This window comes from Canis lupus, chromosome 1 (genome assembly GCF_003254725.2).
Source record: "Canis lupus dingo isolate Sandy chromosome 1, ASM325472v2, whole genome shotgun sequence".
Lineage (NCBI taxonomy): Eukaryota > Metazoa > Chordata > Mammalia > Carnivora > Canidae > Canis > Canis lupus.
In genome coordinates, this window is record NC_064243.1 from 23,139,903 (window position 1) to 23,155,030 (window position 15,128).

Consider the following 15,128-nt stretch of genomic DNA (forward strand, 5'->3'; position numbering starts at 1 on the left):
AAAATCTATCCTCCTCAAACTTCTCCAAAAAACTGAAGGGTAGGGAATGCTTCTAATCTCACTTTTCGAGGGAAATATTACCCTGACAATAATATCAGATGAGGATGTCCCAAGAAAATTATAGCTGAATAGTTCTGATATTCAAAATCTTCAACAAAATATTAAGAAACTGATTTGAGCAATATTTTATTAGGATCATAGACTATGATCAAGTGGATCTATCCCAGGGATTCAAGGATGGTTCAACAGCTACATATCAAGCAGCATGATATACCACAGTAACAGAATGAAAGATAAAAATATGATCATTTCAATAGATGCAAAAAAAAAAAGCATCTGACAAAATTCAATATCCTTTTATGATGGAAATTCTCAAAGTATAGAGGAGATGTACCTCAACATAACAAAGGCTATATATGACAAACCCATAGCTCATGTCATACTCAGTGGTAAATACCTGAAACCCTCCCCTCTAAGTTCAGGAACAAGACAAGGACTCCCACTCTCACTGCTTCAATTCAACATAGTATTGGAAATCCTAGCCACAGCAATTAGACAAGAAATAGAAGGCACACAAATTGGAAAGGAAGAAGTAAAACTGTACTATTTGTAGACACTAGTACAGAATTCATAAAAAAAAACACTAAAAAAAACCCAGCTAGAACTAATAAAGTCAGTAAAGTTACAGGATACAAAATTAATATATAGTGGGTGGGGAAAGATCACTGGTGAAATCCCCGGAGGAGACTCACACGCTGGCCCCCGCCCAGTCAGCCTAGCTCCCTGGTAATGAAGACGACACTCATCTTCAACAACCACAGGAAGCTGTGGCTCTCCATGTTCTGCTAACCTTACAATGAAGATAGACAACAACAAATCATCAGGGAGACATTCCATTTGGTATCTAAGGGGTAAAAATGTTTATAATTTCCAAGGAGGAGGATTGTTAACTGGAAAATCTAACAAACTGGTTTACAAACATTATACACATGACGTTTTGTCTTCTGTGTGTATTCTTCAGAAAGTGAACTTGGCATTTGGGATCTACTTCAAGTATCTGTGGAAACATTAGACAAGTGTTTTGAAAATGTCTCTGAACTGGGTTTAATTTTCCATGTAGACAAGGTTCACAATATTCTTAAAAAAAAAAAGATAAGAAGATAAGAGAGAGAGAACGAAAGAGAGAGAGAGCAAGCAGGGGGAAGGGCAGAAGGAGAGAGAATCCTCAAGCAGACTCCCTGATGAGTTGTAAGCCCAACACAGAGCTCAATGCCAGGACCCCAAGATCATGACCTGAGCTGAAACTAAGAGTTAGATGCTTAGTCAACTGAGCCACTCCTGTGCCCCAAGGTCCATAGTACTCTTGGAGAAATGGTGATGGGGAGATGGTAGTGGAGACCAACATGAATGAGACTGTTACACAAACTGATGCACAAAATAAACTGGAGAAATCTGTGGCTGAATAAGAGTGAGCTCTGGTCTGTGCTATATCATCTGTAAAGAATATGAATTTTCCTGAAATCCCAAGAAATATTAACATTGGTGACGTGAGTATAAAAGTGCCAAACCTGACCTCTTTTAAAATACAAAATTAAAAAGGCCACTCCCTGGTAAAATCTGAGGGAAAAGTCATCTAGATTTACTATGCAGTTGTTTACCAAAGATAGAGAATGAGAGTCTTAACTTTTGCTGTTGGATTTAAGTCAGGGTACTATATAGAGGTTGTGCAAAATCAATGTGGATGTTCAATGCTGATTTTCTTGTTCAGTGATTTTGAAGAAATTGAGTAGTTCCAGTTCCCATATTTCTCTTTTCTGAACTACATTCCTATGCCCACCTAAGGCATGCCTCTCTATATTGGCTACTACATTATTTCAAAAGTTTTTGAGACATTTCCTTAAATTCTGTACAATCCAAAATGTTAGTGTTTTCTGTGGATCACAAGTGCAGCATTCCATAATTCTTTCTGCTGTTTGTCACAACTGTTATTTAAAGAACCAACTATATATTGCATGAAAACTTTAAGGCCTTTTCTCTCAGTTTAAATAAACTCCAAAGTAACTGGACTTCTAAAGCACCTTTTTACTTGCCTGATACCTACTTTAGCAATAATTTTTATGGCCCTCTGAGTTAATAAAGAAAAGTATATATTATCACTGTTAAAAAAGTTAATATACAAGGGTGCCTGGGTGGCTCAGTCAGTTGAGCATCTGACTCTTGATCTCAGCTCAGGTCTTGATCTCAGGGTCTTAAGTGTATGCTCCATACTGGGCATGGAACTTACTTAAAATGATAATAATAACAACAACAACAATAATAATAAACAAAAATCAGTTGCATTTCTATATATTAATAACCGTCCAGGAAGAGAAATTAAGAAAACAATCCCATTTACAATTGCATTTAAAGAATAAAACATCTAGGAATAAATTTAACCCAGGAGATGAAAAGTCTGTACATTGAAAACTTTAAGATATTAATAAAAGAAACTGAAGACACAAATAGATACTTAAAGAATATTATTTAATCCATGAGTCTAGAATATATATACTATTCAAAGGAACAACAACAACAACAAAAACCCCAATGCAATCCCTATAAAAATTCCAGTAGCATTTTTCAGAGAAAAATTCTAAAATTTATTTGAAACCACAAGGCCGTAAATAGCCAGAACGATCTTAAGAGTAAAGAGTATCATCACTCTAATTTCAAACTATACTACATAGCTACAGTAATCAAAACAGTATGGTATCGGCACAAAAGCAGAACACAGATGGGTACAAGAGAATAGAGAGCCTGGCAATAAACCCATGAATATATGGTCAATTAATTTATGACAAGGAAGCCAAGAATATATACAGGGAGAAAGGACGGCTTCTTCAATAAAGTGTTGGGGAAATTGCACAGCTATATTTAAAAGAATGAAATTGGATTAGTTTATAACTCAAGATGATTACAGGCTAAAAAAAAAAGATGATTACAGGCTTGAATGTATGACATGAAACCATTAATCTAGAAGGAAACACAAGCTGTAAGCTCTTTGATCTTAGTGATTTTTCTTGGGTCTATCTCTAAAGGCAAGAAGAATAAAGCAAAAATAAACTAATGAGACTATAACAAGCTAAAACCATAAGGAACAACAATGAAGGCAACTTCTTGGATGGGAGACAGTATCTACAAATCATAAATCTATTAATATCCAAAATAACTCCTATAACCCAACAAAACAAAAAAAACTGATTAAAAAATGGATCTGAATATTTTTCCAAAGATATATGTGAAATCCTATCATTTGTCACATATAATAGAATGCTACTAAGCCATACAAAGGAGTGAAATCCTATCATTTGTGACAACTTGGTTAGACCTTGAGGGTATCATGCTAAGTGGAATCAAGTCAGAAAAGACAAATGTCACATGATTTCACAAGTATGTGGAATCTAAAATACAAAACACCCCAAAGCAAAACCCAGATTAATAAATATATACAACAAACAGATTATTGCCACAAGAGAGGGCAGTTGGGAGTGCAAAATGAGTGAAAGGGATCAAGAAGTACAAACCCCCAGTTACAAAATAAGTCACGGTGATGCAATGTACCATATGAGGAACATAGTTAATAATATTATATTAACTCTGTTTGGGGACTGGTGGTAACTAGACCTACTGTGGTGATAATTTTGCATCATATGTAAATGTGAAATCGCTACGTTGTACACCTGAAGCTAACACTGTATGTCATGGTATAACTGACAATAAATGCAATTATTTGTTGTGTGTCAATAATAAGTAGGCCACTCTGCAGGATGATGAAAATAATTTTAAATTATTCTGTTTCTCCATTAAAAAAAAAAAAACACTATCCAACTGATTTGTAAACATGCACTGCCTATTTCTCTTGGTGCAACACTTTTGACGGACTGTACGTCAGTGTGGTGGCCCGTGCTCAGCTCTAGTACACTTTCCGGCAGGATCATATGGAAGAACAAGAGCTGATGGGGTGGGATCCCATTTACTGGAGTTCTAGTTCTCAGCTCTGTAGATCTTAACAGGAGGAATTAGCTACCAGTTATATGAAGTGATTTTATAGGGTCAATAGAGCTTCCACCTAACTACCAAACAAGTCCAATTTACTCTTTGATACTTTTGAGTCAAACATTTTATTTTTTTTCTTTCTTTTTTTTTAATTTTTTAATTATTTTTTTGAGTCAAACATTTTAGAGCTGTATTCCTTCAGCTTAACTTTACCCCTCTCTTAAATTTGTGGCACATGTTTGGAGATTGGGGTAAGTCTTTGCCACAGCGTCATAGCCAGGAAAGGCATTTCCCAAGAGGGCACAGTACCTGAGAAGTAGTATAGGCATCATTACAAATCTAAATAGAAAGAACATGACTTGGAAATAAACTTGGCATATTCTATAGTTTATTGTTGACTCACCTTAAGGCACTGCCAAAACCTGATTAAGGAGAGATTAAATATTCTTCGAGCAGGTGCTATGACTATTAGTCCCCTCTAATGGGCTGCTCTATATCAAACCTTCAAGGAGTCCTTTCTCTGATCAACAATATGCCAATTGGGATCCCTGGGTGGCGCAGCGGTTTGGCGCCTGCCTTTGGCCCAGGGCGCGATCCTGGAGACGCGGGATCGAGTCCCACGTCAGGCTCCCGGTGCATGGAGCCTGCTTCTCCCTCTGCCTGTGTCTCTGCCTCTCTCTCTCTCTCTCTCTCTCTCTCTCTCTCTCTGTGACTATCATAAATAAATAAAATCTTTAAAAAAAAAAAAACAATATGCCAATTATTTCCTCTCTTCGCCCTCTACTCTTCTCAGCAGGTTACAATGCACCATTATTTCCTACAAAATGACTCCACTTTAAAAAATCCCCTAAGATTTTTTTTCTCCTTAGACACTTAAAAAACGTAACAGTGAGCACCTATTTTCTACATTCTTCTTCTCATACCAAGAGCAGGTTTGTATTCTCTCCTTTAACTTACCTTTTAGAGCTTCATCGATCTTGGCTGCATTTCTAATATGAACTTTAGAAGTACAGTATAATATTGGTTTGTCAACTACTGCCTTCCAGATCTATTACCTTGAACTATAAACCCCCAAATCCTTATTCCATAGGTTTACACACTTTGCTAAACATAATATAAATTTGGCAAAAACATTAAATCACGTTGAGGTTAAATTTGGCGTCAATGAAACTAATTTGGACAAACAAGATTCCTAACATATTAGTATCATATTGTGGGCAGCAAGGCATGCTAAGCCTTGATAGATGCAGGGTAGGTGTGAGGACAAGGAGCTAGAAATAAAATCAGTGGTAGGAAAGAACGCTGGCTGGGTTTAAAGTGGCCTTCCCCCTAGGAATAGAAGATAATTTATAGCATACTCCAAAAGGGCGGTGTTAGTTCCAAGCATCTCTAATGTTAATAAGGATCCCATCTGCTGGACACCAGGAGTCATCAGGCAAAGGCAATGCACAAAGTCAGGTGGGTGGCAGCCTCAGAGTTTGGGTGGTCCATTTAATTTGGAACAAGACCTCTTTCAGTGGCTGGAACTTGGGGAAACAGTATCCAGCTGCCAAATTACAGGGAATGTCAAGTACTAGGCATGTTGACAAGATCCTAGTCAGTTGGGCTGGAGTTCAAGGCAAGCCTCCAAATCCAGCAGGGGAACTGAATTATGAAGCAGAAATAGAGATGAAACCCATCAGAGAGACTGTCCCACACAGTTTCACACAGCAGGCTAAGACTAGATGGACAGGCAGCTGCTCAGCGCAGGGAAGCCAAGCTTATAAGCGGAAGACTAACCCTATAGAGTTAGGCGAGGGCCTTTCAGATATCACCCGTGACTTCATCAAGATTGCCAAAGGAATTGGGAAGAATGGAGCCTCGGGGCTAAAGGCATGGCACAGTGCAGATGAACGGGGATATAGAAACCACTAGTAGACCCTTAGTTGGCAAGGGCTGCATTTTGTCTTTTCTGTAAAATTTAACTCTTGTTTTTCAACAGTCACTTGGGATTCTGAATTAGCCGGTTTTCTTGTCTACCCAATTAATTTTGAAACTGCCAGTTACTCTACTCCATCCCTATTAGACTTAAACTAAACAAAAGGCTCAGTTGACCAGTTACTCAAATATTCTGTGTTTTCGCAAGTGTGTAAAGGAAATGAGTGGAAAAATCTGGATCAAAAACCCCGTTGTGAGAGGTGAGAATGACGAAATGGCAATATTTGACATTTGATGTGGTGCTATTTGAGGGGAATATCCCTCTGTTCCCAAACCCGCCTTCTCCACTCAGCTGCCAGTATCTGCACTTCCACCCTCAGGAGGAACCCCTTTGGAGTTCTTTTCCTGGGATCTTATCCCAAAGGCTATCACTGAAATACAGGTTAATTTGCATGTTACTAAATTATCAGAGCTTTTCCTTCCAACATCAGGAAACTGGCACTAGGAACTGGGGTCTTAAGAAAGCAGTGTTGAAAGAAAACTAAAAGATGTAGACAAGTAATGATATGTCAGAGTTTACCTGGAAAACAGAAACTTCCCCCCATAAGTAATAATTAATGCTGAGTGAAATAAGTCAATCGGAGAAGGACAAACATTATATGGTCTCATTCATTTGGGGAATATAAATAGTAGTGAAAGGGAATAAAGGGGAAAGGAGAAAAAAATGAGTGGGAAATATCAGAAAGGGAGACAGAACATGAGAGACTCCTAACTCTGGGAAACAAACTAGGGGTGGTGGAAGGGGAGGAGGGTGGGGGGTGGGGGGGACTGGGTGACGGGCACTGAGGGAGGCACTTGACGGGATGAGCAATGGGTGTTATTCTATATGTTGGCAAATTGAACACCAATAAAAAATAAATTTATAAAAAAAAAGAAAGGGGGGAAGAGGACAAAGAGAGGCATAAGCCCTAAAAATCAATAGCTGCTCCACAATGTTCCTAAGTGACTCTGAAAGCAGGCATCACACCTGAGGGTTTGGTGGGAAATTTTAAAGGATGTTTAAAAAGCTGTGATACACCTTGACTCCTACTGATCCGGCCTTTACGTGATACTCAAATTACATCCTCAAATTAAAATAACTAAGTGAGGAGCGCCTGGGGGATTCAGTTGGTTGAGTGTCCAACTCTTGATTTCAGTTCAGGTCAGGCCTGAGATCCAGCCCCACCTCGGTCTCTGTGCTCAGAGGGGAGTCTGATTGAGATGGTCTTTATCTCCCTCTGCACCTCCCCACCCTCTCTAAAATAAATCAATCTTTAAAAAAAAATAAAGTGACATTCCATAAGGTATAATTTTTACTTGTTCCCACTCCAAATATTTTCTTTCAAAGCCTCCCTGCTTCTGCACTCTGGCCTAGGGGCAACCCTCACCTTTAAGTGCCTGGACTATAGCGACTGCCTCCTGACTGGCTGTCTTCTTCTCTCCAGTTCTGCTGGATTGAGCTGGAAAATGCGTATCTCATTTTTCTTTTTAATAATAAATTTATTTTTATTGGTGTTCAATTTGCCAACATACAGAATAACACCCAGTGCTCATCCCATAAAGTGCCCCCCTCAGTGCCCGTCACCCAGTCACCCCCACCCCCCGCCCACCTCCCTTACCACCACCCCCAGTTCGTTTCCCAGAGTTAGGAGTCTCTCATGTTCTGTCTCCCTTTCTGATATTTTCCACCCATTTCTTCTCCTTTCCCCTCTATTCCCTTTCACTATTATTTATATTCCCCAAATGCATGAGACCATATAATGTTTGTCCTTCTCCGATTGACTTACTTCACTCAGCATAATACCCTCCAGTTCCATCCACGGCGAAGCAAATGGTGGGTATTTGTCATTTCTAATGGCTGAGGAATATTCCATTGTATACATGGACCACATCTTTACCCATTCATCTTTCGATGGAAACCGTATCTCATTTTGTCATTCCTCTGACCCAGAGTCCTTTGATGGCTCCCAAGGCTCCCAATTGTGTACAGAAAAAAAAATCTTATCTTTTTTTTAAATTTTATTTTAGACTTTGAGAGCAAGAGAGCATGAACCAAGGGTGGGGGAGGGGTGCACAGAGAGAGAGAGAGGCAAAAGGAGATTCCCCACTGAGCAGGGCACCTGACATGGGACTCAATCCCAGGACCTCAAGATCAGGACCTCAGTTCAAGGCAGATGCTTAACTGACGGAGCCACCCAGGTGCCCCTAAATTCTGGGTGTCCTAAACATATTTCATGAGGAAATTGTCCTCTGGTGCTTCTGATCCTTTTGGCCTCTTCTCTCATCATTAGGGGCCTCATACTTCACCCTGAAACATCAGCAAACTGTTTGTAGTTTCCTGTACACACCACGCCAAGTCTTGCACTCTTGAATCTACCAGAGCAATTTATCTCATAGAAAATTAAATATCACAATATCCTGAAGATGGATGAAAGGCATGAAGAAGCGGGGGCCAACCTCCAGGCTCCAGTTGACATACTCACTTCCCTTCCTGCTTTGAAGTCAGTTTCACTGTAATGACTAAAAATGCAGAAGCCACAGATGTCTTGGCATTATCAAGCATTTACGGAGCACCCACGGGATACCAAGGTAAACATGCAAAATAACCACTCATTTATGAATTATATGGATTCAATTATATGAATTTACAGATTATATGTATCCAGTTATATATTATAAATTTAAAAGATTACAAACATAAATATTAAATATTTAAATGTATATAAATTTTAAATATTTATAAATATATAATTGAATTCTGCATTCGACATCTTTGAGTATCCTTAAACACTACATAAAATGAAAAACTACAAAAATTATTTCTGGATTAATAAGATGAATCTTTGTTACTACTCCAAAAGCCCCATTTAGTATAAGGAATCGTGGAGAGCTGTCTCCCGAGAACCACCCCAGAGTGATGATGCTCGAGTCCTAAGTCTGACCTTCATGTTTTCAGAGGAATTTAAGTGACCAGAGCAGATCTGTCCAGATCCGGACTCATTTACCAAGCTTCTGAGACTGATGTATAAAATCAGGAGGGTATTTCTCTCATTAATAAGAAATATAACTGCAAAAACAACTATCAATTTTTAAATGCCACTCAACACATTCTTGCCCAGAATGCAAAGTATAATCAAGATCCTGGCTTATTAATTCATAATGAGAATCAAAACTGCTGAGACATCAAACCAAGTTCTCTGCCTCGTACATGTTTTCCCTATAGGCATAGAAGGAGCAAGTGAAGGAGTTTCTTAGGAAGAATGAAATCAGATTGTTAACAGTGGCAGGATTTGAATGTTTGATAACATTGACCTAAGATAATGTGTTGATAGGGCTAAGTCTATTCTCAAGACCCCAATATTGATTGGTCTGCCTAAGTTTGATGCTTGAATTCACTTCCATAGGTTATCTTAAAAGTGCCATATATTTTTTTAGATATGGTGATAAAGTCAATAATTCAATCAACTGTTGACAACCATTTTCTCTTAAAGCTAAGTCTTCATCTTTCTATTCCATTATTTATTAATTCCTAAACTGAATCCTCAGAATAATTTCATTATTGCTATTTCTAAAAGGCAAATATTTTAAAAGCTCTTAAAAACAGTAAAAATAAAAAAATTAAAAATTAAAAAAATTTTAAAAAATTAAAAAAAAACAGTAAAAATTAAGATATCCTGTTTAAAAAATGATAAAAGACCATCTAAAAAAATAAAAACATTCAGAAACAGGAGCACCTGGGTGGCTCAGTTGGTTATGAGTCTACCTTTGGCTCAGGTCAAGATTCCAGGGTCCTAGGATCAAGCCTCCTGTTGGGCTCCCCGCTCAGCAGGGAGTCTGCTTCTCCCTCTGCCCCTCCCCTTACTTGTGCACTTGCTCTCTTTCTCTAATAAAAAGGATCTTTTAGAAAAAAAAATATTAAAAATATTCAGAAACAATACATATAAAGATATTCATTCTCTGTAAGGTGAAAAGAAATGCAAATTTCAATTACATCAAGATATCTTGAGACTTATCAAGATGTCAACATATGCGTACATAAATACACATTAATTTTTTTTTTTCCAGGATTGGTAGAAAGCTCCCTCTGGTAATTCTGAGGTCACTAGTGAATGGACTACTGGTTTGGAAACCATCCCTTATAAATTTTCCAATTTGTATACTATTTACAGTTATCAGATTTTTAAAACTCCCAAGCTCTGATAGTGATAATGAAGAGCTGTATTAACAATCATACTCCTATAACCTCTGGGTTGCACCAAGTGACGAGGCTGCAACAAACTGAACCAGTACCTTATTTTTCTCCCTTTCGGTCCTGCTGAACTCTGTGCCAAAAGGCATAATAAACACAGCCTTTGCAGCCAGGAATAAACCCCACGTTGTTACACTGATATCCTGAGTGATGTTGATCTGGCCAGACTGTGCCAACCTTCTTAGCATCTTAATTAACCTGCTTTTTTTTTTAATTATTTTTTTAATTGGAGTTCAATTTGCCAACATACAGCATAACACCCAGTGCTCATCCCGTCAAGGGCTCCCCTCAGTGCCCGTCACCCAGTCACCCCCCACCCCTGCCCACCTCCCCTTCCACCACCCCTAGTTTCATTTCCCAGAGTTAGGAGTCTCTCATGGTCTGTCTCCCTCTCTGATATTTCCCCATTCATTTTCTCTCCTTTCCCCTTTATTCCCTTTCACTATTTTTTTATATTCCCCAAATGAATGAGACCATATAATGTTTAATTAACCTGCTTCTTAGGAAGCATTCTTCATGGAAAAGCAAGAACTGTAGGGAAATGGACTTCATTTATTAATTCTATCCTATATCACTGTTAAGTGATAGGAACGTATATTTCCAAAATGCATACTGGCCAAAGGGCCAAAGCTCATGAATTGGGCCTTGCCTGCCCACTCTGATCTGCTCCTTCCTTTGTATCAAATATTTCTGTACTTCTCGACTTGGCCTCTACGATTTTCATTATTCATTCAACCTTGAAAGAAAGCAATTTTGCAATGATATCAAGAAGTCTAAAATGATTTATATACTTGAGTAAGTAGCTCTATTTTTAAGTATTTATCATAAGGAGATAGTATTTTTATGAGGGAAGGACAATTATTGCTACATTACTTATATAACCTCTGATTATGTAAATAGATATATAATGTTTATGTAAAAGGATATTTATTGCAACATTATAATACTCCTGAGTTTGGAAACACCTTAAATATTCAACTACTGGTTAGCAGTTAAATAAAATCTCAACGGTTAGATGCTAGAAAACTGTGAAGACATTAAAATGTGTGTTTGATTTATAAGCTAGAAAGCAGAAATGTTTATAATAAAATTTTAGGCATTAAAGTTTCAATGCAATACAATTTAAATTTTGTTTAAAAAAAAAGTTGGGTGTTTTATAAATGAGTTGAAGGGATATAACCAAAACCAAACAGTCTAGGAGGTAGAATTAGGGCAATTTTTATTTTATCATTTTCTACAATTTCCCTTAATTAGCACGTAACTCTTGCCACTTAATTTACTTTAATTTTTATCTCAAAGTAGTAAACATCGTAATAAATGAAAAATGACTGTCCCTTGAATTAATCCACAATTACCCCAATCCTGCTGCCCAGATGCAACCACTATGCATTCTTTAGATTTTTTTTTTATCTTCTCATGGTTTTCCTCTATATTGCTAAGCAATGCTCATACTGTTAATTTTAAATATTCTCTTTGCCTTACTGTAATAGTTTTCAGTTTAGATATCTTATACAATGTATCTCTCTTTGCTCTACATCCTCCTAATACACTTGGACCATTTTCAGTTAACACTATAAAAGCGTTTGATATTCTAAGTAAATTTTATTCTCTGAGAATCAAATAAGATATCAAGAATATATTCCCTTTCTTTTTTGATGTTTTCTTTTATAATTGCAAGTTCCTTATTTTCAATCTTCCTCTTCTTCCAATGTCTTCTGTACAACAATATTCTTGGTTCTCTGGCTGGTAGTCTATCAGTTGCCACTCTGTCTTAGAGATGTCTTCTCCTAGAGTTGCTGTCCTTCTCCAATCCGGGAGGTCGATTCCAGGTCTGCTCACCACTGTCCTCATTACATACTTTTCCTGAATCCCATGCCATCTTCTGGCTTGGACAGCTTTCTAATTTTGTTTGAGTTCCTACTACCCCAAAGTAAGAATTTATAAGAGAAAGATTCTAAAATCTTGTGGTTTAAAATGTCTTTATTATATCTTCACACTTAGCAGTTGGTTTTGGTTTGGGCTTAATATTTTTGACTTATTAGGTGCATAAAAATTTAGGATTATGTTTTCCTGTTGGATTCAGCACTGTATTATGAAATAGTAAATTCTTAAAATTGACCTTTACTTTCTATTAATACAAACATAGCTATGTTTTATTTCATCCTTAGTATTGACTTCGAGTTTTTTTTTTATTTAATATTTGTCTTTTAAGCAACTTAAAGGTTTGTTTTGTTTGTTTCCTTTTATCCACCCTGATTATATTTTTCTCTTAGAAGGAATGGTCTATAAACATTTCATGAAATTACTGGCATATTTGGGTTTAAATCTATTATACATCTAATTTTTTTTAATTTGACTCATCTGTTCTCTCTCCCTCTTGTTTGCTTTTACATTAACAAGCATTTTCATTATAATTTTCTATTTTCTTCTTAAACATTTTTTAGTGGTTATACTAATGACTATAACACATCGCCTTAAGTTATTGGAGCCTGCTAACACAGTAATTTCTAATAAGAACTTGTAATAATGGTACACAGGCCACACTGTCAAAGTTATCACTAAACAGAGAATCCAAGATGCTAATACACTAACTCTATTTTGTTTTCCTTTATTTTAATTCTACACTATAATCTAGAAAATTAGAATTTTACATAATTACTCTTACCCAGTGCTCTTCACTCTATTATGTTAACAAATCTTCCATGTGGAATTCTTTACTTTTTGATCTGAAGAACTTTTAATATTTCTTTTAATATGAATCTACTGACCAGGATTTCACTTTCAATAGCTGGAAAAATCTTTATTATACTTTTATTTTTAAAGGATATTTTAAGTGGATATTGAATTTTACAGTGTTGGTCATTTTCGTTCAGCATTTTAAAAATTAAACATATCATCTATTTCTTTTGAGAATTTAGCTGTCAATTTTGTTATCAAAATTAACATTTTTCTCTGGCTATTTTTAATATTTTATATTTCATTTTGGTTATCAACAATTAGATAACATGTCTATGGGTTTTTTTGTTTGTTTGTCCTACTTGGGGTTCACAGAAAGGCTACAATATGTGGCTATTTTTCTTTATCATGATTTTGTCAAATAGCATTTCTTCAAATCTTAGTTTTTCCCATTGTTTTTCCTTTACTTTGGGGAATCTAATTTTCTGTATATTTTCACCATGTCACTAGATCTCACTTTTTATCTATAATTTCTATCCCTTTGTTCCCTCTAAAGACATTTTACTGACTTAACCTTCCTATTTTGTAATCTCTTAACTGTGCCAAATCTGCTGTTAAACCAATCTATTAGAATCTCTGGATCAGTTATTAATTCTCTTCTAGCATTTAGATTTTATTTTTTATAAACTATGTTGGGTAAAATCAAGATCTTTCCATCTATTTTAATTCTTTATAGTTAAAGACTATATCTGATAATTCTAATAGCTAAATCACTTGTAGGTCTGTTTTGACTGTCTATGTCTTCTCATAGTTGTTTTTGCTATGCCTGGTAATTATTGATTGAATCTTGTTTATATATGAAAGTTTATAGAGGTTCTGGAGAAGTGACTTACTCTAACTTCTAGCTGTAGTAGGAGTACAGATTATTTTTATTCTGATCTGGTATTGAGATAAATTAAGGCCAACCTGTGTGTTGTAAGGTCAGTGTATTTCTGGATTGTCCCTAATCCAAACATATATCCACATAGTAACATGAATAGTTTCCTAGGGTTCCTCATTTATGATGGGTTCTGAACTCTAATTTTTATCATCCAAGCGCCATGAGACTGCTAAAAACTGCATACTACTTTGGTTTTTTTGCTCTCTGGCCATTTAGTCTCATGCTCTGCTAAGATAAGTGAATTCTATTTCCCACAGAGCAATGAATATGTAGTTAAGTGGAATCTTAAAAGCTAAAGATATTTGAGAAGGAGGAAGATCTTCTAAATGGTAGGGAGCAATAGGAGCGAAAGATACAGAGACCAAAATGCAAATGGATGTTTCTGGGGGATGGTAATTAAGCAGCGTAATTAGAACAAAGAGTGTGTCCTGAGGAATACTGGCATCAAAATTTTAGGAAGATGAATTGGCACCAGTCCGTACAGGTTTTGGAATCCAGAGTGGCACATTTGGACTCTACTTTGGATGTGGTGGAGAACCATGAGAGTTTTATAATAGGTAGATGAGATTGCGGAAGCAGGATCTTGGAAAGATTAGTTCGATGAACCTGAAAAACATGATATGCATTGAACACATTATGTTTTTAAAGGCAGGAGAAAAAAATATATTTTGGATGGGCAAATAAAAGTCAAATAGATAGTTTGGGAAATGCTACAGCAACCAGACTTACATAACATTTGGATCGAATAAGGAAATCACAAATTGCAAACAAAAACAATTTACGCCTTAAGTTGAGAACGGTAATTATTTCCTACAGCTTCCCTAGAACAGTATCTATCAGAGAGTCTTAGGGTATAAGATAAAGACCTTCAAAGGTCTAGCTATGCTTCCCTCATACTCTCTGCTACTGTCAAGTATATAGGAATTTATGTGCTAGGAAGAGGATGCTAATGTTGATATTTACTTATCCCCCTTTTATTGGGTAGGGGGGTAGCCAACTGTTTATAAAACTCAGGTATTTCATATGAATCAACCCATAGTAAAAGGTTACAATATTATGCACTCATTTGAAAATTAGCTCTTCTAAACTTACAAAGTCTAGAGTGCTAGAAGCTATGTATTTCAACACTAGCACTTAGGGGTATCTGTCCAGCATGGGGGTGCCTGCTAACTACATTTTTTAACAGTCCCATGTATATGTGCTATCGGTAGGCTGAACGTAGGCAGGACATAGGGTATGCTACAGTATACGGAGATTGAAGAGCTACTCTAG

The 15,128-nt window shown here is 36.6% G+C and overlaps 1 pseudogene; it reads left to right on the forward strand.

The window, feature by feature from the left end:
* The first annotated feature begins 789 nt into the window (after positions 1–789).
* Positions 790–1,595, forward strand: LOC112643436 (AP-3 complex subunit sigma-1-like; annotated as a pseudogene).
* Positions 1,596–15,128: the final 13,533 nt, after the last annotated feature.